Source organism: Netta rufina (genome assembly GCF_964035555.1).
Source record: "Netta rufina genome assembly, chromosome: 4".
Taxonomy (NCBI): Eukaryota; Metazoa; Chordata; class Aves; order Anseriformes; family Anatidae; genus Netta; species Netta rufina.
The window spans coordinates 54,980,884-55,008,075 of NC_140127.1; positions in this window are offsets into that span (position 1 = coordinate 54,980,884).

Genomic DNA, 27,192 nt, shown 5'->3' on the forward strand with positions numbered 1-27,192 from the left:
TAGGAGTTCTGGAGTAGCTGTCTTAGGTAAGTAATCATTTCTGTATGCAGTTTGGAACAGATTTTTCAAGCACTGAAGATATATTGCAAATAAAAATATGTTGTAAAACTAATCCTGACTACTCTAATTTTAACCAAATCGTTAATGTTGCATTTGGTAGCAATTATTATTGAATACTAATAGCTGTCTGTTGGTTTGTTTGTTATAGGACACAGTTACCCTGTTGGCAGAAATTGGGTCATGACGCTTTTGCCTGGTAGTGAAACTTTATCTTGTGATGCAAGTAGGAAAATTGGGAATTCAGAAGTGTTATTACCAGTCTTGAATTTAATCCTTTTCTTACTCCTTATCCGTTACTGGTCTCATTCTCTTAAAATCTTGTTCCCTCTCTATCCTTTAGAAGATGTTTGCCTTATAATTGTTGTGTTAGAGATTGCCTAGAGGTATGTAAACGCTCCCAGCCTCCTGAGGCTGAAATTCTGGCTGTAAAGACGCTTTATTTTCCCACTGAAAAGTGTCTATTTCATGACTTTTGCAACCTTGCTTATAAGTAAAATTGGACAGTAATCCTTCAGAGTGCTTAGATAAGCCCCTGAGGGAATGATAATAATATTGGCCATTTTCTAAATAGCTGAAACAGAGCTCTGTGTGAAGGAACCATTAAAGAGATGAGTAATCACTGGTGACAGATCTTTACAATAGTATTTCAGCATCTAATTAGGATTGTTGTCACAGTTAGTGGCATTTCTTCTTGGTAAAGCTGCATGCAAAGCAGCCCTTATATCACAGAGTACTGGGGCTGACAGCCCAGAAGCAGGTGATGGTGAGGAGGTCAGTGTGCAGCTGCCCAGAATAGTGAAGAAATGATTAAATGTCTGCAACCTCGGAGGCAGAGATGTTCTCTGACTAATTCTTGTGAGACTCTGACATGTCATCTGGTGCTGATGCGAAGAATCTTTTTATACATATTTCCTTATCTATGAAAAGGAAACAGCCACTAAAGGAAGAAGTTATTAAAGCAAAACCTTCACATTGTCTAGAATCTATGTAGCAAATACGTAATCTTGGGTGGTGAAATGAATGATCGTATTTTCCAGACCAGCAGTCCATTCAGAAATGACAGAATGAGAACAGAACAGAGGGCAGAAAGTGGGAAAATCAAGATTTCACCTGACTCCAAATGTCTTCCCTTTTTTAGTGGCAGCTGCTAGTCCTGCCTTCATAATTCAGCAGCAGATGGAGAGAGCAAGCTTAAAGGTTCTTGCTTTCTTCAGTGATGCATGCTAGAAGAACTATAGCTGGAAAAGAGCAAAATAACAAGAAGTATATTAGTTGCATTACTGTAGCTCCCTATGGAGTTTGGAGAGAACCCCCTTTTGCTGAACATGTTTTTTTTTTTTTTTTTTTTTTTTTTTTTTTTTTTTTTTCCAGACCAAAAAAGAACAAAATGTGCCAATACAAAATACAATTCCTTGATCTGGTAAAACAGGACACTTCTAGTATCAGATTGAATAATTTCAGTATCTGATTACCTTGAATAAACCAGGCCAAGGACATCTTTCTGTCTTTGAGATATCAGGATTTTTAAAAACTCTTACAGGGATACAAAGCCAAAATTTCTTTATGTGTTTTGAGGGAAATTTATTAGTTGGGTTTTGTTTGTTTGTTTGTTTTCTCTTCAATCCTTCTCAAGTTTGACTTCAAATACATTTCAAAATTTTCTTTCTTTGTGAACATATAAGTTTTTGTTGTTGTTTTGTTGTTTTGTTTTGTTTTGTTTTTCTGGTAAGAAATTGGTGAAAGTTAGTAGTTTCACAAAATCAGAATGTTTTTAATTGAACTAAAGCTACAAATCAGCTGGTCTCCAAAACTGCACAAATTCTGAAGGTCAGTAAGTAACCCATCCTTTTAAAGGCAGTGACAAAAAAAATACCAAATGTGACTGGAATGGTAAAAAAAAATCCAGAAAATTCAGTTGGAATTTCATGCGCTTTTCTCCTGTAATATCTATTTTTATTTTAAGCTGTATTTTTTGAGGTAATAAATAATCCTTAAAGTAAACATTTGATTCTTATTGTTGATGATTCTTTTTCAGGCAGGTGTTTTTGACACTTCTGATTCTCTATTCCTTTACCACAATTGCATTTCATTTTTTTGAAGAGTAACATTACACTTTTTTTTTTTTTTTTTTTCCCAGACAGCTTAAGGTCTTAACCTGTATCTAAACTGCATTTTGTCTTTCTTCCCGTGTGCTGTACACTGACAACTATTTTTGATGTCACAAAATAGCTTCAAATACGGGAGTGACTCTAAGGTAGAAATTACTTTATAAAACAATTAGTGGTTTAACAATATTTTTAATTTTTATTTTTAATTAAAAATAATAATTAAATAATTTGCTTTTATTTTTCTACCTAAATCTCTTCAGTGATTTAATTTACAGAATTGACCATACACACAAATGTGTTGACATAGCTGGTAAATGATGTGTGAAACAAAATACATGCCAATGAAGCACAAATTTCTTAAGCCAGTTTGTCAGTGTGGACAGTATATCATGTAGGTGCATCCATAGTTCAGATATATCCATATCCACACAAATACCACTTATTTTATTAACAGCCATTATTTTAGAATAGCTTATCTTGCAGAAGAGAATGTATAGAATATAAGCTATATAGATGTGTAGGCCACAGTAACAACAAAGCCCATGTTCTGCCCTTCCAAAGTACCACTGTGCATGATCTGAGGAAATCAGTCAATTCATAAATGTTTCTTCAGAACAGAAATCTAGATACTCTTGGAGAATGAGCGTGCTTAAAAAAAACATGGCCATTCAAAGAACAAATCTTAGTAGGATTCCTAATTAAAGTGCAAAACCCTATTTTAAGTGGAGGCCTGTACATCATTTCAAACTTTTCCTTTATCATTACATTTTTTCCCCTAGTTCCTGCAGTGAGCTGAATGGCAAGCTGTCAGAATAAAAAGTACACTGTGTACTTAGGGGGAATTGATACAAGGATTGATTTAATAACTCAATACTTCTCTATAATTTGCCTGAGTTTTTAGGGAATACTATAAATACATAGTTTTATCTATATTTTTATCAAATAATTAACTACTATTAAAACAAATTTAACTGCTTGTGCCTCTAGTCTTTCTCTCAACTGTATTTTCAATTGTATTGGTATCTTGTGGTATTAATGATATTCATCTCATTGCTTATTCAGTCTTTATGGTTAATTGATATGATGAATTTATTGTGTGCAATTTCAGGATGTCCACATTTTAGAGATATGGGTACTTTAAATAAAGCTCACATTTCTGAGTTCCCTTTAAAAATATTGCACTTACTTATCATGTTCCATGTACATTATCTCTTTTAGAAATTAAATAACCATGAATCTGGAACCTGTAACATAGAACACACCACTTTTCCTGGATGACATTAAGTATAATGAGATTAATGAAAGCAAATAATTCCACACATGGCATCTCATATTCTTCCATAATTAATATTTCTCTCCATATTTCAGTAGAAAGATATAAGTTATTAAAACACTCTTTATAACTTGAAAGAACTCCTTTTAGAAAGAAATCTTGGTCTGTACTCTGAAGTTGTAATTACGTGGGAGAAAATGTCTTCAGAAGAATTCCATTTCACTCAATCTGGGATTTTGATTTTGAAACATGACTGTATGTAGTGACATACAATTCAGTTTAGCATTTAAAATATGAGGCTACATGTGATATAAGTTAGGCACCTACATGAGAGGTGAAGTGGTCTTTACACATGGAAACCAATTAAACTTCTTTTTATTAATCTACCACCTTGGTCTTGGAAACATGTAGACTTCAGAATCTCCTGAGATAGCTGCAAAGAGAATCTAGAACAGAAAAATTACAAAAAGTAAGGAGAAGAAAAATTATTTTTTGGAAGGATAGTGAGTGTAAACAAAGGGAAAGAATACTGGAACTGGTTGAATTGGGGACCTGGGAAACTGACTGAAGTTAATAGAAGGAACGATGAAAAGGGTTGGGTGAGAAAGAGGACATCGCCTGCAAGATAAGTAGGAAAAGAAAAATAGTACAGGCTACAATGCATGTAGGGACTAAAATTGGCTTCTTGGAGTCCCTTGACTGAAAAAGTTTAATGGGAATCACCCCAACTAGGTGCCTGTGCAAAATATGCAGGTATAAAACTGTTTTCTTTCAGGGTGAATATGTGCTTTGTGATGTATTAATGTCTGTTTTAAGATTCCTACATAAACCATTATGCATGGAAAACGTTTTTATGGTTGCTTGGAGAGTCCTAGTCTGATCTAGTGAAATAGCCTTAATTAGCTATCCATATGCTTGAACTCATTTATAAACAGTGGAAAAAAGAAAAAAAAGCATTTTTTGATGTTGATACTGACGTTGTTGTCGCCTGCTGCTGTGGGTATTGCTGAAGCACTTAGTTCCCTTCTTTCCTTCTTTACTACAGTATGTTAATTTCTGGAATGCATTCTGTGTCCTGATGTGTATTTGGTAAACCCAATAGCCTTTCTGCAACACTTGCAGAAAGATGTTCCTAAATGTCTATGACTGCAACATATACATGCCTGGCTTTTAACACTCTTACATGTACACGCATGCATTTTTCTTTAAAATAGCCCCTTAAAAAAAAAGGAAGCCATATCAAGCAAATAAACACAAAACATAGGCGATGGAAATGGGTTGTATCTTTGTGAAAGAGTAGGTGAGTGAATTTATGAATATCCCTCTTACAAATTCTTAAGTGTTTGCTTGATTCTTAATGGAATTTGGAACTTGTGTGTTTAATAGGAACACATTCATGTATTTAATTTGGTTGGAAATTTCCTCATCCTTTTGCAGGCTACACTTTTAAACCTACATTTCCGCTGAACCAAAAAGGTTGGCACATGAAAACAATGCTTCTCCAGTTGTTTTTTATTTTATTTTTTAGTGTCGTAGCCAGGGAAACACTACAAGTCTGTTCTTGGATGCTCTTATTTTCCATCCTGTAGGTTTCAAAGCTCAGGATCTCCATCACCTTTATTGAGCTGTTTCCTCATAGGAATACAAACAAAGCATCACAGAATAATTAAGATACTAAGACAGAAAGGGAGAGAAAGAAATATTATTTGCTTTAATTGCTCTCATTTAAACCCACAGAAGAAAGAGCATCCTATTCTAAAGAAATGAAACAATCAGAGAATGATGTTAGGGACTCTAATCTCTGTAAAGAAAGTTTTCTTTTGTCATGTTGTTCAGTTCCAGTGAACTAAGGAAAAGCTTTCTATGTATTCAATAAGAATGCAATTTATCTCTTGGGACAGGGACAGAAATCTTAGTCGAAGACTTAAATAGAACTTAGGCAGTTCACAAGACTCATGTGGAGCTCAGTCACAGGTCGATATCTTACCTACTGAAAGGTCAAGCCATTCTGTTGCTTTAATACAAACTACTAAATAGGATTGTGTCATTCAACAGTGTGCCAGAAGTTTAACAGGCTTAATCTAATCATGATTTGAAATTCTTAGCCATGGCTAACCTTTAAATATTTATTTGAGTCAGTAATGGATTTCAGTTTCTAATGCTAAAATATGATACCTGCAACAAAGTTTAAACCTTGGAAATACAGTTTGAACAGATCTTCTCATAGCTACAGGTTTTCAAGAGTAGAAAATTAAGACAGAAATGTGCCAATTATCTAAAAGCATTAAGACATTAAGCATTCAGCCTTTTGTTTTACACATTGCAGTGGTCTAAAGTTGTTAATACACAGTCTTATCCAAAGTTAGATGCCTGGGTTCCTCTGAACCAACTACACAAATGAAAGAAGAAATGTGAGTTAAAACTAAACAAAAATGTATCTTGCCTCTTCTTTACCCACGGGCAATGTAAACAAGTGTAAACACAGTTTGTGATTCTCTGAAACAGTTTTCTCACACTTTTTCCAGGCATCTTATACTAGTGGAATCCTAAGATAAGTCCTTTGGATGATGGGATGTCAGCTGTCTGGTGCCTTCAGTGAGTTATGCAAAAGTGAGCCCCCACTGTGAAGTTGCTCCATGGGTATACACCTCTAAGGGGAACAGTCACCTACCTTCAGATGGTGCTGGGGCTTTTCACCCAGTTCAGGAATTTAAAGGCTAGAGGCAGCTGAGTGGTAAACTGTCTGGTGGGCAGCTGCACTGGCATGAAATCCAACTGTTACACTAGGAGAAGGAATAGAGAAGCTCCTTCTTAGCACAAGACTTGGCTCTTATTGCTTTTGTTTTCATTGATTTTTATCTATTCAGCTCTCAAAGATTTGATCTTATGCAATAGACTTCAAAATGGGATTTGTAGTCCTAAATTATGTGAACTCACAGCTAAGTTTTTTATGTAAATAATTACTTATTTTCATGTCTCTATTATTTCTCCATGCTTGTTTTCAACTCTCAAGTAATTTGACAACTGAAGATATATCTAAAATGACTATTCAACCTCACTGTGTAGGTAGCACTGTCCTGCAATGTAGCATATATGTGTTGGTCCAGGTTTTTAATATTTTGATGACAATTGACAATTTTTAAGAACCCAAGCCTCTGAAGGAGACATATTTTTAAAGGATATTCATGGCAGTTATTTAAAGTAAACATGTAAACAAAAGCTTTTTATAATATGTATTAATCTGAAGATTTAATAGTTTTATAGTTTCTATTCTCTTTTAGGAATAGGTGAATTGCAGGTGCTAAATGCTATACAAATACAGAGCAAAAAGATGGCTTCCTGCTACAAAATAATCTATCATGAAGGGAAAACAGAGTGGATAGATACGAAACATAACAAAACTTTGAGATATGGATGCTTCATAGACAGTAGTCATAGCATATAAGCAGTGTAGCTATTGTGATTTTTTCCACAGGCAACCAGGAGAGTTTTAATAGGGTATTAACAATGGATTGGAAGAAGGGTAATGATGCAGCTTTGCAGATGTTTATCAAGTTCTTTCTGTGCCTGGAAAGATGAAAGGATTTCCATTTATTTATTAATTTATTTAGAAGCAGGCAGGCTTCCTGTGCCAAACTGCAGAAAGACCTGACCTCAAGATAATAAATATCGCATGATAATTAAGATGGGGAGAAACTTTGAAACTGTAGATAAGCAGCTTATATGTCATTTAATAGAAAACTATGGAACTATTGGTGGTCATCACTGAGGGAAATAATTTGTGTAAAAATCAGTTAGGGAGATATCTGCAGCTGAATTTGAAAAGACATGTACAGAAAAATGTATTTGTTAATGATGTCAACAAGATTGACTGCATAATTGAGATCTAAGAGAATAAAAACTTATGCTACAGGTTTTGCCACGGAATGGATAGGAAAGGCTGTATTATAGGGATATCATGAAATTGGCATAGCTTGGGTATTTGACATGACTGAAAAGTCTTAGCAGAAGATGATAGCCTGATTATGGGTCTGAGAGATTACTGCTCTACACAATAATCAGAGAATGAGGGAACAGAGAGGGGTTGGGGGGTTATTAAGATTTTTATTTTTTTTTCATATTAAACTTGAATTCATAGGTAGTGACCCATGAAATCAAAAAGTCAGAAAGATAAGCCAAGATTTTGCTGAAGGCCTTGAAAGACCAAAGGTAATTTACTAAGACTGAAAAAAAATATATACTTGTTTCTTGAGGGGGAGTCAGGAATAACTTAGAACTCCTCCATATACATATTTTTACATAACTGTATGTAGCTAAAAGTGTACAAGTAAGTATTATGTGAATACGAGTTCTATAGAAGTTTGTCCCCCACACAGTGATTATACAGTTGTGAGTAGGAATAAAAAGGAAAAATGCTTCAGAAGCATACAAATTATTTCTTTCATTTTTTTCACATATTAAAGTGTTTTTCCCTTCCTGAGAATATTATTATAGTAATTATTATAGCAACTAATGATTTTTTTTCTTTGTGTTATAGGAATGTCTCAAGGCAAATACTTATTTTTATTCCCTCATATCAATATTTATACATACCTCAGTCAAAAATCAAAGCCTTTGTTGTGCTAAGCACACAACATAGTTTTGTCCCTTGGAACTTAGGTGAGTGGTGTGCTATGAGTGAAATCTTGTAACCATTCTCTTTTGTCACCCAGACTTGGTCCTTTCCATTACTGCCTACTTATGCCCAAGATGCAGTCACTAAGATGTGGTATTGTGAGAAAGCCAGAAGCCTCCGTGGCAATTTGTAAGAACACTGACTAGCAACTAATGACAGTTTCCATGCCTGTTGGCCACTTCCTGACCCATCTAATGTGCCAGGAATACATACTGAAAACTGGATAAAAAAAACTTTGAAAAATAAAACCAAACAAAACAACAACAACACTGAACATGAGAACTATGTTTACAATATATTTTTCTCTTGGAAAATTAAACTTTGAAAGCAAATGCTGTCAGGTTCTTCTGGAAGATGAAAAACACATTACAAGTTTGATTTTGATCACGTACAAGGCCAACTCAAGAATGTCTTAAACTGACATGAAAAAGAAATGTTTCTGTTCTCTTCCTTGTTTTTCTACCAGATGAAAGAATGCACGTTAATCTTGGTGAAGAACAGAGGTCTAAATGAGCAAGCAACAGCTGATGGGGAGTTTCAATCATTTTTTATTTTATGTTCAATTTTATTTCAAAAACTAGATTAGTATTTTAGTGCTCTCTTTTTTTTTTTTTTTTTTTTTTAATAAAATACTAAGGCCTTTACAGATTCATGAATTTTTAGATACCTATCATTGATATGTTTAGTTTAAATATATGCCCAAAAGGCTGTTCTGAAAATTCATGTTGAGTAAGTTATCTGAATGTGTATCTTGGTATATATCCCAGGCATGAACAGGGAGAAGACATTTGGAAGGAAATCAGATCCTCATTTCTACAGCAAATAAAATCCCTCATACATCTTTATCTCTACAGAAAAGGATGATATCTGCTTGTACACTTCTCATTTCCCACTATGTCTCAAAATGAAAGCAGCATTCTTTGTCGTTTCTTATTATAAAGTCAGTTAGTATTGTTTGCTGCTGGGGAATATCTATACAATGCACATCTGAGACATCTGGAAAACATTTCCTTTTTCATTCTACAGGTGTTGCTGTCTTATTTTTGGTGCCTTTGGGAAAACATTAAATACTTTCCCAATGATTGAGTATTTTATGAGATACCTTTCGTGCCAGAAACATTTCAGATCTAGGTGATGTTTTTTTCATGTGCTTATTTTAGAGGTTCTTCTCTGTTATTACAATTAAGATGGATAATATTACAGAAACAAAGTAAAGTAATTTTAAGTTGATTAAATATAATGATTTTATCATTTTTAGAATGCATGTTGACTCATCACTAAAAGTTTTCAGTAGAGATTTTACATATCCCCCTCTCAAACACCCCTGTAACTATCCTTATCTGGGAGATTTTTGTTTAGGTATCTTTAGCCAGGCATAAAAGAGATGAGCAAGGATACACAGATTTTGTAAATACAGATGAGTTATGTATTGACTAATACATCCAGCAGATAGCTAACGCTAACAAGCAACTAGTCTATGCATCAATGTACTCATCACACCCAAGGAGCCACCAGATGAGTATTTGCAGGCCAGGTATTCAATAGTCAGCTGCTGAAAGGTCAGGCTGGAGTGTTGTTTGGCTTCCATTGCTCCGAATCCCCTGTACATTTGCAGAATGCTTGTATTTGTTTTATAATACATCTTTTCTTCTGAGCATTCTCCATCCCTCTCTCACACTCCTATCATTCTTTAAAGAATTAAAAATTTTTACTTTTCCTATATTGCCTGGTTTTACTTCGTGTACTTTCTTATGCCTTAGCAATGATTCCCACTGTAAAACTAAGCCAACAAAACATAGCTGTTCTGCACTGAACTAAGTTTTGCATTAAAAACAGGTCATTATCAGTAGGATCAGGTCAGACTTCTTTTTCTTTTAGGGAGCAGAGATTTTCAGCTTCTAGATATTTCACTACTTGTTAAGCAATGTTAGTAAAAGAATATATTTATATATGCTGTATCATATGGGACTGGTAGCAGCTTGCTAAAGACCACTTTGATAAAGTTGATGGTATACATTTATAAAATCTGGAAGACTACAGCAAAAACTGCTGAGACAAAAATTCACTGTAAGCTGAAATAGCTTACAGTATAAAAATTCCATTTTTCCAAAGATGAAAGGAAGCTTTGGTTTCACAACAGTGTGAAGCTATTCTTACATTTTAATGTCCAGTATATGCACAGCAATATTGCTTTCTTGTGGACCATGTCCTTTGTGCTTCAAGACAGGTAGATGTTTGTGTCTGTAGACTTTGAATTAGTAATATTACAGTTAATGCTTACATATTCAGTATCTTTATATTCTAAGGTGCATTTATTATTCACTTCTGCAACTCAGTGAAGTGATTGAACTTATATAAATACAGAATTAAACTGAGAACTCATCCTTGTTATTTTTTTTTTTGTTTGTTTCTTTTGTTGTTGTTGTTTTATTTTCTTTTATCTAATACTCTTCAGAGGTAACAAAATAAAATCTTAAAGTACATGCACAGAAAAATATTCACATGCAAAACTGAAGAAAAAAGAGAACAAAGTGGGAGATCTGTTGGCAGTATGTATCCCATAAGTGGCTATTTTTCAACAGTTGCTTTGAGAGAAATAAAATACTTAAATTCTGAAGAGATACAGGACAGCAATAGTGAGATATAACCTCTGGGCATGTTTAATTGAATAAGAGTAGATGAGGCACTATTGCATGTCCCAGTTCAACAAATCCTTTAAATGTTGCTGGGAAATTGTGTTGGTGTTTCCTGTTTGATGGGGTAAACATCCATTATACATTAAAAAAGTACACAAATGTGCCACTGATCATCTGGTCCTTGATAAGGTGCCAGCCACTCAGGATCAGCATTTGCATAAACAGCTGGAGTTTTTCTGGACCCATTCCTATCATGTAGTTGGATGCCTTCCTGGTCGTTTGTACTTCATCATATCTCAAATGAGCTAGGCTTGTTTATGATATAGCTGACAACTTCATAGAGAGAAATGGTTGCATTCTTTAGTCACATTTAATTTAAGCAGATGTAAAAATTAATAGGAAAGATTGACTGGAGCATGCAAAATAAGCTGTTCTCTACATTTTCGTAGGTTTATTAACAGACCTTTGCTTTTCCCTAAGGGAATTAGTGTATGCTTCAGTAGTTTAAGCTGTTCTCAGTGGGGAAAAATATAAAAAAATATATTTCCTAATACTTTAATTTTTTCCCCTTACAGATTCTTGGTACTAAAATCAAAAATCACAATGTTATTGAGATAGATGTGATTATGAAAAGGTTCTGCATACTAGGAGACATTACTTCAGAAGAAATAGCAGTAGTGTAGAAGCAATTCTTCATTCCTAATTTCAGGTTTCATTTTTTGTTGAGCAGATAGTATTTTTGTCCCCATACCTTTATACGTGATAAGAATCACTGTGACAGATTTATGCTTTGGGAATACAAGTATAAGTCTGTAATGGACCATATGATGCACAGAGCATTTTTGATAGTCTGTGATGATCTTCAGAAGTCAATGTTCTATGATCCCAAATTGCAGGATAAAGCTATTTAAAAAATGATTATCTGTATTTTCCTGACTTTATTAGACAGTTGTCTCAAGGTAACGAGATGAATGCCTCTATCCGTAATTCAGACTACAGTAAAAATATGTAAAAGTACATGAAATATAAGGGAACTGTCAGATAACTTCCCTTAACTTATCAAAAAAAAAAAAAAAAAAAAAAAAAAGGCAGTATAATTTTCAGTGTATTTGGAGAATGTTTCAGAAGCTGAAGAACTGATTTTTAAACTTAACTTGGAGCAAGAATGGAACCTCCAGAAAGGGAGAATAAATAATCACAGAGCAGTTCATAGATCTTCTGTAAAAGATGATATTTTGTGACACAGAGATTCAAAAGATATGTATGAAAAAGAAATTATTAAAAAAAAATAATCTTTAGAGCAAACTGGAAAGAACTAATTAAAATATTTAATAGAAAATGAGATTGATTATGGCTAAGGATAGTATCAGTTTATTATAGTTAATTAGTTTGGGTCATGTCATTTAATATGGAGGTACTGTAATGGAGAAAGGCTGGCGAAGTCATGCTGAAAGAATCAATTATAGAGAATTTATGGTAGAAGAAGTGACTCCCTCAACCAAACTTCCCTGACTGGAGACCATCATAAATTTAGAGGTGTGCATGAACCTGGAAGAAATGAAAGATCTAGTTTCTAGCATTTGAGGTTTACCATACATATTTACTGTCCAGCAGACAATACCAATGTGTATTATGCTGAGATGGAAAACTGGCTTCTGTGTTTCAAGGAATGGCCTCATCAAAATACATTGTTCTCATCTGCAGCATGAATTAATTAACTGCTGTTTATTCTATTAGGAATGAAAAAACTAGGAACACAGACTGAAAGAAATCCTTTGAACATTATTTTCACTGTTAACTAGCCTTGTTTTGTAGTATAAAACCCAAATATCCGAGAAGTGAATTTTAAAGACCTAGTTCCAAATTCTTTAGGATATACTCAATGATGTAAAATCACCAAAGTTTGTCCTCAATAAAATGAAATGGAAGCTGTGGAAAACAAATTCAGTAAAAAGCATTTGCTGATGTTACACAAATGGATGTTACTTTTATGAGGGGGTTAGCAGTTCTAACACAATGTCTTCTGAAGGACTATAAAGTGTTTAAGAATAGAGCTTTATTATTATTATTATTATTATTATTATTATTATTATCGCTGCAGTGTTAGGTAGTTATCTTAGGTATCAACAAAAAAGGCATATTGACAAAAAATATTGACTTGAATAGAAGATCAAAGAGTCAAGATTAAAGAAGCAGAATATAGCAAGAAAAGAAAACAGATAATTAGATTATTATTCAGCAAATACTAACTAAATACTAACTTCTGTGTTTCAGTAATACTATGTCTTGAAGTTTAGCCTAAAGTTTCCCTTATTTAGTTTCAGCTCATCAGCTAATTTCTTATTTTATATTACCATGCTTTATAAAAGTTTTTTATCAAACTGCCCATTACTGACAGCTCTTCCTTCCACTAAGGCCTCCCACAGCTCCAGGAAAATAAAGTCATCCTGACAGAAAGGGTGGCTGTTTGTTGTGCCATGATGTCCTCCACTGCTCAGGCTTTTTATTCCATCCTGACTTTATGGATGGGTTCACAGAGCTTCAGCAGAAGCAGGTGAGGCAGTGGTCACTTGCCTACTAGCCTGTTGCTCAAACTAAAGCCAACACAGGCCAAGGCCAGCCCAAGGTCTTGGGATGTCATGTCAGTCCAATATCCGTGTTCTTTCACTAATAACAGCAAATTTTTTACATACCTGGACTACAGTAGGAAACCTACAAAATATTATCTGCTTCTTTTTGCATGCTCTGCCTTTTCAGAGTAAATGCTATAACTCTTTCTAGATTTCAGCTTCACCAGAGAAGTTATACAGCCTAAATCTTTTCCTGACTTATTTGCTCATTGCTTATTAGTCCTGAATTCCCCATTCTCTCTGGGTTGGCACAGGTTGGACATAACTAATTCATCATAAAACAGATAAACTTATATTACTTAATCATTAATCCCAGAGTCCTTTTCCATATGCTGCTTAACAAGCTGTATGTATTAAATTTATTTCAGTAATGCTTAATCTTTGGTTATCTACATTTTTAATTTTCTTCATTATCCATACTAGACTTCAGAAGTAGCTACATCTATTTTGCTTAGTACCTTTAAGACAGCTGTTTATTTTGGCAATTGGGCTCATTCATACAGTGCAGAAACAGATCTTGAATAAACATAAAATGAAATGAGGCTTTGAAGTAATATCAGTCGCAAGACTATTTTCCATTTTGAAAAGCTTTAATGGAATCATCTCCATTTACTGGTCCTTGTCGGGAACTACCTGGGATTTGATAAATATTGCTCAGCAGTTGTCTTGCAGTGAGTAGCTTTTTTTTAGTTCAGGAGGTCTTTTATGCTCTTAACTGCTTATTTTTTCAACTTTATTTTTTTAAGGATGATTAGTTTTAAACATGTACTAGCAAGCCTCTACCTTTCCAAAGTCAATATTTTTTCTTCTCAGAGTATCAGCATATGATATTGGGACAGAGTCTACTTTTTTGTTTCTTGTTCTGTATTATCTTTCCTACATTAATTTTCATTGCTGTTGTCAATGTTATTTTCCCCTTTTTATTGTGTGCTGTTTTGTGCTTTCCCAAGGCAGTCAGTCATTCTAGGGGTGTTGTGTAATTTGCTCTGTGAAACAGTATCTTGCCATGAATTTATGTGCAGTGCCTTTGAACTCACATACGTGTTCGCTTCCCTCTTTTTTTTTGTTTACTCAGTGACTTCCACCTGAGACAGGCTTTACTAGTTGGCTTAACTTCAGGTGATACTACAGTACTATACAAAGTTTTATTACGTGACTCAAACTTACAGAATTTGTCTGCTCCCTTAAAAACCCTGTCCAGTTGTTCATAGACAACAAAATGCTTCTGAAAATTATATTTTTTCTCAGTCTCTTTCCAAGTTAATAAAATGACAGTTAGTTAAATGGACTCAATTTTTAAGCTCATTGTAGGTAGCAGAGATGTATTTATTAACATCAAATTTCTCAAAAAATACAAAAATGCAAAACAATCCAATGTTCAAAATTTTAGTATAAGCTGCAATTCAGCTGAAGATCAGTCTGAAACTTCCCTAAAGGTTGCAAAACCTGAATTAATATTCATTCATTACTGCAAAAGTTAATTTTCATTTCTGCAAGAATCTCACTTCTTGTTTATTTTTAATTGAAATTTCATAAGGCCCTATTCTAGTCATTCTGATGTGTATGGTTTAACACCCTCAGACTTCTCCATTAACCGCCTCCTTTCCGACTTCTCATTGTGCCTTCTATTATTATAGGAATGCTCTGTTTTGTGATTCTCTTTAGATCCCTTATTAAAGAAACTAATAGATAGAATTCTTAGAAATTATTGATAATACTTACTTGCTTCTAAGGATGGAAAAATGGCTCCTATGCAAACATCAAGGGCTGTAATGCATCATTATGGTGCTTCCAGTTGTGTTTTACTTTGCCTACCTTGCCTACACCTTAAATTCCAAAAGCAGGCTCTTCGTTCATTATTATAAGAATGAACATTAAGAGGATGTCATTGTTTTCTTTTTACACCCTTGTTTGTTTAGGGAACAACTTTATATTTGGATTCTCAAGATGAAATAGTTCTTCTTATTCTACTATGTGTGTAAGAAGTATCCCCCCAAAATGTGTTTCCTATGCATTTGACTGAATATAGATTTTCTGGAATTTTCCTTCAATTTTTGAGTGTGTGTATACAGAGTATATTTATACATGTCTGTGTGTGCTTGTGATGCCTTGCTACACAAGGGCATCCCTAAAGACTGTGGTAAAGAATGTTCAGATCTTCTGTTCCTGTTTTGTTTTTGAAGTCTACCTGAAAACAGAAGGGAACCAATCACGTTTTTATTTTCCCAAGATTGGGAATGATGGTCAGTTTCTGCATATGGAGACACACATGTATCTCTCACATCATAAACCATTTTTTTTTTTTGGTTTTGTTTTATTCCACGTTCTCCACCTCCACAGATTTTCTTTAGATTTTGTTGTGGTGGTGGTTTTACCTTGCTGAACTGTTGAACTCCACCACGAACCCTCACAGGTTGAGATATAGATAATTTAATTAAAGGAAAAAGGAAGAGGGAAAAAACAAGCATAGGCTGCGTGGAAGCACAGAGGAAAAAAAAAATAAAAATTCTCTACTTCCCATCAATGAGCAATGTTTGGCCATATCGCACATATTGAGGAAGCAGGGTGTCAATACATGTAGCAGTTATTTGGAAGGACAGATGTCTTCATAATGAAAGCCTGTCTCTCCCCTCCCCTTCCCCACCTTTAATCTCTGAGTGTGACACCACATGGCATGGAATATCCCTCTCATTAGTTTAGGTCAGCTTCCCCACCTGTTGCCCATCCCCAGCCTGCTGTCTCTGGGGGCGTTTGGAAGGAGTCTTGGTGCTGTGCCAGCACTGCTCAGCAATAGTCACAACACTGGTGTGATACCAGTGCTGGTCTAGCTAAAAGTGCAGAGCACAGCAGTGTACGGGGCACTGAAGAGAAAAATTAACTCCATCCCAGCCAGACCCAGTACAGTTGTAGACAGAATTTCTTTTCCTTCTAACACTTTCCATGGAGATCAGTACAGTCATGTAAGTAACAGTACACTTAATAGACAACAGAAGTTTTTAATTTTATTTTTTGGAGGTGGAAGTCCTTTTAACATTTTACAATGATTTCTAAAACTCGTAATTTCTACATAAGTTTTTCCTTAGCTCAAATTTTTTATTTTTATTTATTTATTATTTATTTATTTATTAATTAAATAGTTATGGTTTAGTGGGGATTGTTAGCGTTAGGTAGAGGTTGGACTTGATGATCTTGAGGTCTTTTCCAACCTAGAAATTCTGTGATTCTGTGATTCTGTAATTTTTTCTTGCCAAGAGGCCCAGGTTATACAGTGAAGATCAAGAAGCTTCTTCAAGTTTTAAGGAATGCTGCAAAAGAATGGAAATTCTACTACTACTCTGAGTAGCCAACTTTGATTAGTGACTTGGAATAGCCATGAAAGCCTAGCCCTATACATGCATTAAGTTTGGGACTGTCCTATAACTCCAAGTGATGGCAGACAGTTAAAGAGAAAAAGCCATTTGCTGTCACATTTCCAAAAAACATTCGTTTGAAAACTAAAAGTGTGGTTTAAAAGTGAAATTTTAGGCAAGAAGTGACATGTAAGTAGAGAAATAAATACAGAAAGGTTGTAGTTGAACACCTGAATTTTTGTAAATAAGAATAATGAATTAAGAAAACTAAGAAATTAACATGTTTGGAAGATGACCATGGGCTGTATAGGTGAAATGGTATTATTTTCCCCAGTAAATGTGACATATGTCACGAGATGGGAGGTCTTTTGTTTAACTGTTGACAGCAAAGCAGTTCTATGTAACTGGTAATAATTTAGCAAAGCTTGGACGTTTTCCCAAATTTATTTTGCTTTTGTACAAGCAATTCAAATGTCTAACAATCTATGCTCTAACAGAAAAGCTAGCATCTTGACATAGTAATTTTAGCTTATTTCTTCTGGCATGGTCTTATTAAGCTTTGTCATTTACAACTCCAAGTTTGGATTGTCCAGGCATTTTAGAATTGCAAATGGTAGCTCATTCTGGATAGCTATCATTTATTTTTTGTTTGTTTGTTTTGAAAATAGTAAAAATTTATAGACATCAGAGCTCATTTGTTAAATGTAGTTGTCAGAGTCTCAAGTGCCACCACAGCTCAGGAGCTCATTTAAGTCCCTCCCATGGTTGTCACTCCCTACAGAGAAAGGTGAGGAAAAAAAATTAAAAGTAATCATTGCTGAGAAGGGTTTCCTAACGGAAACTTCTAAACTTTTAGGTTGTGCTGTGTAAAGGCCTTTATGAAATTCATATGAAACTAATAACCAGATATATTACACAACAAAGCTGGTGAAGGGTCTAGAGGGGAAGATGTACCAGCTGAGGCCCCTTGGTTTGCTCAGCCCAGAGCAGAGCAGGCTGAGAGGAGGCCTTATGGCGGCCTGCAGCTCCCTCACGAGGGGAGCGGAGGGGCAGGTGCTGAGCTCTGCTCTCTGGGGACAGCGACAGGACCTGAGGGAACGGCATGGAGCTGGGACAGGGGAGGGTCAGGCTGGGTGTCAGGGAAAGGTTCTGCACCCAGAGGGTGGTCAGGCTGCCCAGGATAGAGTTTCACAGCACTGAGCCTGTCCAAACTCAAGAAGCATTTGGACAGTGTTCTCAGACATGTGGCTTAATTTTTAAGTAGTCCTGTGTGGAGCCAGAAGTTGTAGTCTGTGATCCCTGTGGGTTCCTTCCAGCTTGGGATATCCTATGATTCTGTGTTTCTATGATATTTTGAACAGTCAGAATGTTGATGAAGAAACTATCTACTAGCTACTAATAACAAAGTTAAAGAGTAAAAGAGTTTTCCTGTACTTTTGAGATGTGACAAGACAGACTCCATATCTTAGCCATTTTTCTGGTATTTGCCTTTTAAGAATACAACTTAGTCTCACCCTAGTTGAGGGACAAACCTGAGCTGCCTTAGCTTACTTTTCAGAACCTGCATTCCCATTGTGAATCTACCATGCTTCTCTCCAGACACACTGGTTTTGCAGTGCATTAGGCATATATGCTGGTATATCTGATCCACCTGACTTTTCTAGCAATACAATAGCTAACACTGAGTAAAAGGTTAATTGTGGAGCTCTCTAGTGCACTTTATCATAGATAAACATAAATGTTCCTTTATCATAGATAAATATAAATTTTGCTTTATCATAGATAAACATAAATGTGTCTGCATTTCCAGGAACTGGTAATTTATAGGAGAGTATAAATCGGAGTTCATGCTCATTCTGATTTTTTTATTTTTTTTTTTATTTTTTTTTTTGTCACTGGAAATAACACGTGAATAGGAATAATTTCAGAAATAAGCAGAAGTGTACTGGAGAAAAAAAAGATACAAAATTGACATGGTCCTTCAAGAGCAACAATGAGAGATCCTTCCCATTTCTTACTAATCTGACAATATTCTGTCAGAGCAGTATGCCATAGTGGCTGAGCAGTAGTTAATGTAACAGGAGAGCATGAGAACTCCAGCAATGCGCTTACAACTGTAATTCAGCACTTCATGTGTGAACTTTCATATGTCTCCTTTGTTCAATTTGGTGCTTTACAGAAATGTCCAGTGCAATGCTCTTAATAAGCTGTCAGGAGAAATAGAATAGCTGCCATGGCTAAAGTGTTTCTGGGGCTTGGGTTAGTATCCCTGCTGGCAACGCGTTTTGCTGTGGTGTTAGATGAGGTTATTTGAGACTAGCATGAGTATCCACTTCCTTGAAAGACTTAAATTCAACTACTATGCTTTCTTTTATTTTTTATATATATATTTTAATTCTTATTCTCATTCCCAATAACTTACATTTTTGTTAGGTTTATGGTAACAATTGATATTACCTTGTGGATCAAAAACATTAGTTTCATTTATTTTTGATCTGGAGGGTTTCTGATTAAAATGTATTTTGCTAGTCGTATGATTCATTTGTTATGTTTTAGAGGCATTCTTGTGTATCTTTGTCAGGTGTTAATGCTCAACTGTTGACAGGTGCTATCTAAGTAGTGTAAACCAGAAGCTTAATTTTCCAGTGGTTGTAGTGATGAGATAGTCTACCTGTCCACCTAATTTAGGGACTCATGTTTTAAAGTATACTGTATTCTGAATCCTGATTTCTCCTTGACAGCAATTTAATTCACATCTTTGAATATTTATCTCACTTCCTAGCCCTACAACTGCCCACAAATCAAGTATCTTTTCTAGGACCTTCTGTCTAAAAGAAATTTACATTTTTTATTCTTCATTTTTCTTTATCAAGGATGATTTGGCATAATTATTCCAAAGACAAAGCATATTTATTGAGGTTTTGATAAAGCACAGCATAGGAGCCATTTTGTTTGGTTTGTGACTTCATAGAATCATAGCAATAATAGCAAGATAGACCAAACTGTGTACATATTTTCTTTAATATTAAAAATAAAATATAAGGCCAGCATCTAAAAATGATTACTCACAATTTTTAGTCCTGACTGTAATTCTCTTTTCTATATAATGATAGATTATATCACTTGAAAGGCGGCCTTTTATTACTGCTTACATTTGCTGTTCTGCTAGAAACAGTCACTGCTACTAAATTTTATCTTAATGAATCATGCCCATGCCATGCATACACACAAGTAAAATACTCTTCGACTTTGCTACTTTAACTTAATGAGGATAGTGAATCCAGTGTACGTTACCATAAAGGACAAACTGAAAATTTAGAGTGGTGTAATCTCTATAGGTATCTGTCTTTTCATTTTACACTTTATGGATGATGGACACTTCCAGAAGAGTGAATTTCCCTTAGAGTTTCAAACTGAATGAGGACGTGTTCTGCCTCCATCCTGTCCCTCTTGTACCCAGCATACTCTCTAAGGATTAAAGAACTGTTACTTGTCACCTTCATCTGCCAAATCAAGAAGGTAGTACATGCACTGTTTCATTTGATCATTAAAAGATTTGAATCTTAGTCTTTTTTCGAAGACTCCATGTTGTTAAAAAGGATGAATCTTTTACTGATGGAGTAAGCAAAAGCAAAAATATATTACTTTGTATTCAAACTTATTGCTGTGTTTTAGATATATCCTAAAATTCATTTTTTTTTGTTTTTGCTGATGATGAAACTAACATCTGTGTTTCCTCACTGAATGAGTATCAAATAGACTAAAACAACTATTATATTCTAATTATTATATACTAATTATTATATACTAATTACTATATGCAACTATTATATACTAATTATAGTATATTACAGTGTATAATTAGATGCTATTATTTATTATATAAACATTTTTATTAAATACAATACATTTTAAACAATTCTATGTAGGAATCTATGAGGAACTTAAATTTCTTGGATTTAGGAGCTAAGCAGCCAGAAAAAGAGGTGCTCAGCATGTCCACAGTTATTCTTTTAAAAAATATTATAACATTATTTGTACTTGATCATGATTGGAGTGCCTTCACTAAGTGCTGTAAAATTTAAAACTGACTGGTAAGACTAAATCAGGCTTAGAGGTGAGGAGAAAACCACTGGCTTCATATTATCAGTGAAAAACTAACTCTGAATGAATTGCTAACAAAAATAAGTGAACAAGTGAACATGATAACAAATGCAGGAACTGAATCCTGCTCTGCTGCATCTTTTTATTCAGTCTGCAGAATCAGCACTCATGCAGCCTTCTCTCTTTTTCTACAGAACAATAGATTGAAAAAATTGAAAGGATACAGAAATGAGTGATCTTTGATCTAGTAATTCCAGTATGTTTTTCTGCCCTATTTGTTTCAAAGCTTTGCCTTTTTAGCTTACTCAGAGAAAAGTAAGTTAGTTATATTTTAAAATTATTTCCACAAGAAGAGATATTTCGATTTTTGACTGAGGAGACCAAGATAAAGTGCCTATGTTGGTTATAAATTGATGCTAATTATGTAAAAGGTAAATAAAAAAATACATTTTTCTTGGGAAATCAAGTATTAATCTATTTTTTTTGTATATATATTTTTTTATTTAAAGAAAATGCCAACCACAGCTTAAACTGCTAGGTATAGCTGTGCCAAATGATTGGATACATATCCAGGGGTTGCTATCCAGGAATCAGAGAAAATGATTGTAATGGTCCAATGCCACTTTATATACTATGAATTTACAATTGCTAAGAGAAAAACTTTAATGTTAGAAATTAGAGATAAATCCTACCTACTGAAGTCTAATAAGAATTTTACCATTGATTTTTGTATATATACTTATCTTTGGAGCTGTAAAATGCTAAGAACGCTTTTATAATAGAGGCACTTTTGTGAAGGTGCCATCTTGAAATTTTTAAGTACATTGTGAGGAAGCTTCATACAAATAGGAAAAATGTAAGAAATAAATGAGAAAATAAATGATGAATTATTTTACTTAAATCACTGTGTGACTACCTGTCACTATGTGATCAGCCGCCCCAAATTCTTGATAGATTTGCTCACAAGGTCTCATCCTTTATCTGAAGTAATTAAGCTATATGATGGCTTTGCTGAGGGACATCCATGTTGTGGAGATGAAATTAGAAAATCTAGAAGAAAGCCTTTGTATATGCACGATCTAGAATTTTCTAGGGAACCTATTTCCTTTCCTTTTCCTTTCCTTTTTCTGCATGTTATGTATACATATGTTTATGTAGTATCTAACAAAGTTCACATGCAAAATATATACCTATTAGATTACATGTGATAAGATATCTGTACAATAGGTAGCTCTGTTGATGTCTGGTGTTAAAAATAAAAAATAAAAAAAGAAAAAGAAAATGTTACCATGTTGTATTAAGGTGAGACACAAATCCTAGCAGTATATAAACAACTCTGTTGTTGAATTGTAACATTTAAATTGAGATCTATACATACTAAGAGCCAAAGAAAGCTGTGATAAAACCTTATACAGAGCTTTTTCTTCTACTTGATGTTCTCTAAATGGGGACTTACAATAGGAGCTTTTTAACATAAAGAAAAACAAGATATACTGCTTCTTTGGGCATTTGGGTAGAATCAGGTAAAGGTTACATGAGAAATAAGTTAATGGACTGAAGTTTATAGCTGTGTGTATAACTGTCAAATCTCTGTGTAAATTACCTTTCTCTTCTGCTGGCTGGAATGCAAAAATCCAATAAACTGTTAATAAAAATGGAAAGGTCATATGTAAATACCACAGATCTTGAAAATGAACCAGAAAAAATATGATACTTTGCACACAAATATCATTTTATATTTTGCTTCATGGTCTCTAAAATGGGATGTGTCTTATGAGACATGTTTTTATCGAAGTATGGTGAGAAAAAAAACATTCTATTCAAAAGAGGTTTGCGTTAAATCTGAAAACAAGTGTTTGATCACTAATTGGCTGTTTGTTTCTCTAGCTTAGAAAGAATTTGTTTACCTTATCAAGAAGACTCAAAATGAAGACTGATTTAGTTATTTTAATCATTCACAAGAGCATTTACAGCAGAATATACATTTCATCTTTTCAGTCCAACAAAGTGCACGCTTATTTATGTATTTTTATTTATATCAAAATATATTGTTAGCCTACTTTCTAAAAGAGAAGATGAAGGTTTTTTTTCAAGATGCATGATTTTGTGCTCAGAGCAATGGAATTTATACAAGAGTCAGCTTCAAAGAAGTTGTGATTGCCTGTATTTTGTTCCTGAAAACAGACTATATTTTTGTCTTTAAAAAAAAAAAAAGAGATTTAAGAGATTCTCTAGATATTTGAATAAAGAAATAAATGAGAAAATAAATGATGTATTATTTCAGTTGACTACATTATTGACTGTATTATTTCATGTGCGACTACACCAGCCAGCCCAAATTCTTTGCAGATTTGTTCACAAGATTACAAGATGTATTCATTTAATTTGAGTTAAGTAAAATATATGTATTGTAAATATAGTCGTCTAAGAGTGGCTGTTGAACGAGCACCACTGACTGGAGTTTTCTTTCTTGCTTGCTTTCCTTCTCTCCTTCTATTAAAGATATGATATAAATGTTTTTATAATACTGCTTGCCCATTTCAGAAATAACTATTTTTCTTTTGCTCTATTAAGCAGTACTACTAAGGAATATCAGCCTCAGTATTTATAACTTGAGATTTTTGTTAAGAAGGCAATTTTCCCTTAAAATGAGCTTCAGGAAGTGGATTAGTATAGAAATGACCTGTAAGATGGGTGCTTTTTAATCATGAATAAAAAGCCAAACTACTCCTCTTCAAAGCAACATTTTTATATCAAAGGTGCTCTAAAATTAGTGGTAGACCACTTACTTTTTTAAACAGAAAGATAAATGATGTCTTTAATCAATAGTAAGCATCAAAAATAAATCAAGTACACAGGATATGCAACCATAGGGTTACATAGTCTACACCTTCTTGGTATTTTGTTTTTAAAGATTTTTTATTACATATTTTAATGAAGTTTAATTTTATTTATAATTGAAATGAGTGGTAGAAAGCAAAAATTGCTTGAGTCATTGGAATACCTAGGGTATTCCATTTAAAAACAAGAAATGAAAAAGAAATCTTACTGTTACTTTCAAGCGAAATTTTGCCTATTACTCAAATGCTGTAACTTCTGATTTAACAAAAATTTATATCAAGAAAGACATGTGCAGCCAAAACTAAAAGACTAGATCATACTTTCACAATATGTTTTGTTTGGGAAATTTACTGGAAAATCCCCATATATCTATGAATGGAAAAGGTAGTAGAAGAGAATACATCTTCACTATCTACTTCTATTCGTTCTTTTATAAGAAAAGTTGAAATGTTCGCCTATTATTAAAAACTTCTGGATGAAAATAGTCCCTGAATTTTGTGAGACTAGACATACCTCAAATTTACAGACCTTTATGCCTTTTGCTTTTAGTTCTACCAGCAATGCAAAATTACTCTAATTATATACAAAGCAGGATAAAACTGCTGGAGGGCTACCTTAGCAGGCTGTCAGAAAGCTGGTGCATCCAGACAAGATTGGTCAGTATTGTGCAGAAAAGCAAGGTTATGATTCTTCTTGGAGTGTTCTAGTAGGATGATGCAGTTTTTCTCTCTCTGCTGCAAGAATAGAGAGTTCTTGACCCATCCTATGGAAGTGTTGTTATTCCTTCAGTATTTTTCATAGGAAAGCCTGATGAGGTTGAGTCCATGTAAAGAACTGTGGGAGACCTAGAAATGATAAAAAGGGTTATTGAAAAGAACTGGTGTCATTCTTTGTATAGGGGTAAGAAACTAGTTCATCGGTTATGTAAAGACAAATAATTAGAAGTAGTATAAAACAATTCTGTCCTTTTAGCATATTACATAGTGATGTCTGTACAGATTGATAGCATACAAAAATTTTTTTAGCAAACTTGCTAAATTATTTTGTGTATGTTTAACTACGGATTTGCAAATTTGGATGTTTAAAAATCACTGGAAGGCAGTCTAAGATAATCAACATTCATTTGTGAATATATTGGAGCTGCATTTTCAGCAATAAAAATGCCGTACAAAAACAATAAAATACTTGAAAAATCTGGTAATTCTATGCAGCTGGAGGAGCCTATATTTTATTCTGTAAAATATAATTTGTATACTGGAAAACCTGAATAGAATAAAATTAGCATAAATTCAGATTTTCTTGGGGGGAAAAAAAGTACATCTAGTTCTGGATAAAGAGTTTTAAGGGTATGCATTATACACTGTCATAAGGATTTGTAGGCTTACTGAGTAATGTGTGACTCTGTCACTAGCTGCATAATTAAAAAAAAGTTATTCCATCTCCTTTCTGCAGAATGCTTTTGAGAATCTTGAGCTCAGTGACTTTTACAAACACTGGAAATGAATTGATCAAATAATCTTCAGAACCACTGTGCTGTCATTTTTTCATTCGCTATGCAATTCTTTTCTCTGTGTGCTAAATCATGTGGAAGGCAGAGAGGCACATGCTATAATCTCAGTAACAATAATTGGATTAAACACCTCTTTTTTTTAGTAACTCTCAGCATTTTAAAAATGTCATGCTTTGAAGAACCATGCGAGTATTAAGTGTGGACTTGCAAGTGTTTTCAATTTCCATTTCTGTGCTGCACATTTTCAAGTACTGTACAGAAAAAGTATTTACAAAACATCTAGGCAGCTAAATGTTCATGGTGCATAATTAGTAGCTGCATGGAAACTGGTGAACAATATACTTGGAATACTTAGTCTGGAAATAATTGTGCCATATGCAAATATTTCCTAGAGTCAGATGATCCAGTCTTTTATTTATTTGTTTATTTTCAGGTTTAGATGGTATTATCAGAAGCATGCAGAGAAATAAGGTTTATATTTTTCTGCTGTAAGCTGATCATCTTCACAAACAGTACCAAAGCTCACTGCACCCTACTCTTTACCTGGTAACAGACAAAAGAAATGCCTTTATTGCATACCCCATAGATTTTATTCACTTATCTATGTCAAATCCTGATTATTACAGTTTGATCAGTGTTCTGAAATTCAGAAAAAATGGATTCTGCCAAAAATAAGGTAAGGAAAAGATAACTTATAATTTATGAGAATGATTTTAATAGTGACAGTATCTCATGGCTCTTGTTTTATTTAGATTTATATAAAAAAAATGTATAAATCAAATCTAAAGCTTTCTAGATCTAACATAATGCTTGACTTTAAACATTTTCATTTCTTTTGTTACTTCTTCTATTTTCCATTTTTCTAACTCAATCTCTGTGCAGGCAGGGGAAAGAGCTCTGAAAAGGAAAAAAGAGAGAAAGGAAGGATCTCAACAATCAAGCTTTTGTTTTGGTTTTGCTCTTTTTATCTCCTAAGAGCTCTCATGAGTTAGTTTTAAATAACATTAAAACCACTAACTCCACAATTTGGTAATAATTTGAAAGATAGTTGATGGACAATGAAAAAATTTAAAGATCTCCATATTCCTAAATCAGAATTTTTGTGACCTATTCTATCCATAAACTAAAGCTTAAAAAATTAGTCAATGCCTATTTAAACTGCACATGCTTTAAGCCATGGTTCTTTAAAAATAATAATAATGTTATCATTATTAAAAAAAAAAAAGCCTAAGAAGGAAAATCAGTAGGCCAGGCAGACACAACAAAATGGAAATATTTTTATATGCCTTTGTACTTCTTTAATGGTCATGTCAAGATTAATCTGGCACTTCTATTCTAAATATTTTTATTGAAAAACTGTGTGTTTAATTAGTCAGACCAATATCTGGTATGTCAAAAGTCAGAACTGGTGTCTTGGTGGAAAAGCAGTGCTTCCTCTGGGGCTTGGTGGACAGCCTTGCTGTAGAGATGGAATACAAAATATACTCAAAACAACCAACCAATCAAACCAAACCAAACTGAACCGAACTGAACCAACCAACCAACCAACCAACCAACAAACCTGAAAAAAAAATCAAAAAACTCAAAAACAAACAAAAAAACCTACAACAACAACAAATTGAAAGACTGTTATCAAGATAGAATAATATGGACAAATTTCAGTTGAGACATACTGTTTTCACTTGGTATGGACATTAGTTCCAGATTCCCTAGGGCTATAAAGATTTTTTTTTTTTTGATCTGGTATCTCTAAGGTATAATTCTCTTGCTCCAGCAAAGCCATTCATCCCACCAATACAATACTTATAGGATTGAGCTTCATTCTAGGTTTTTTAAACTTCTGCACAAATTGCGTGTGACCCACATACCTCACTGACTCCCCTTGCCTCCCCTTATCTGAGGTCATAAAAACTAGTAAAGCAACAGCACAATACTATATTACCACTTGATGGAATACTACTGAATAAGCTTCAGCTTATTTACAGTGTACATGGAATACCACTGT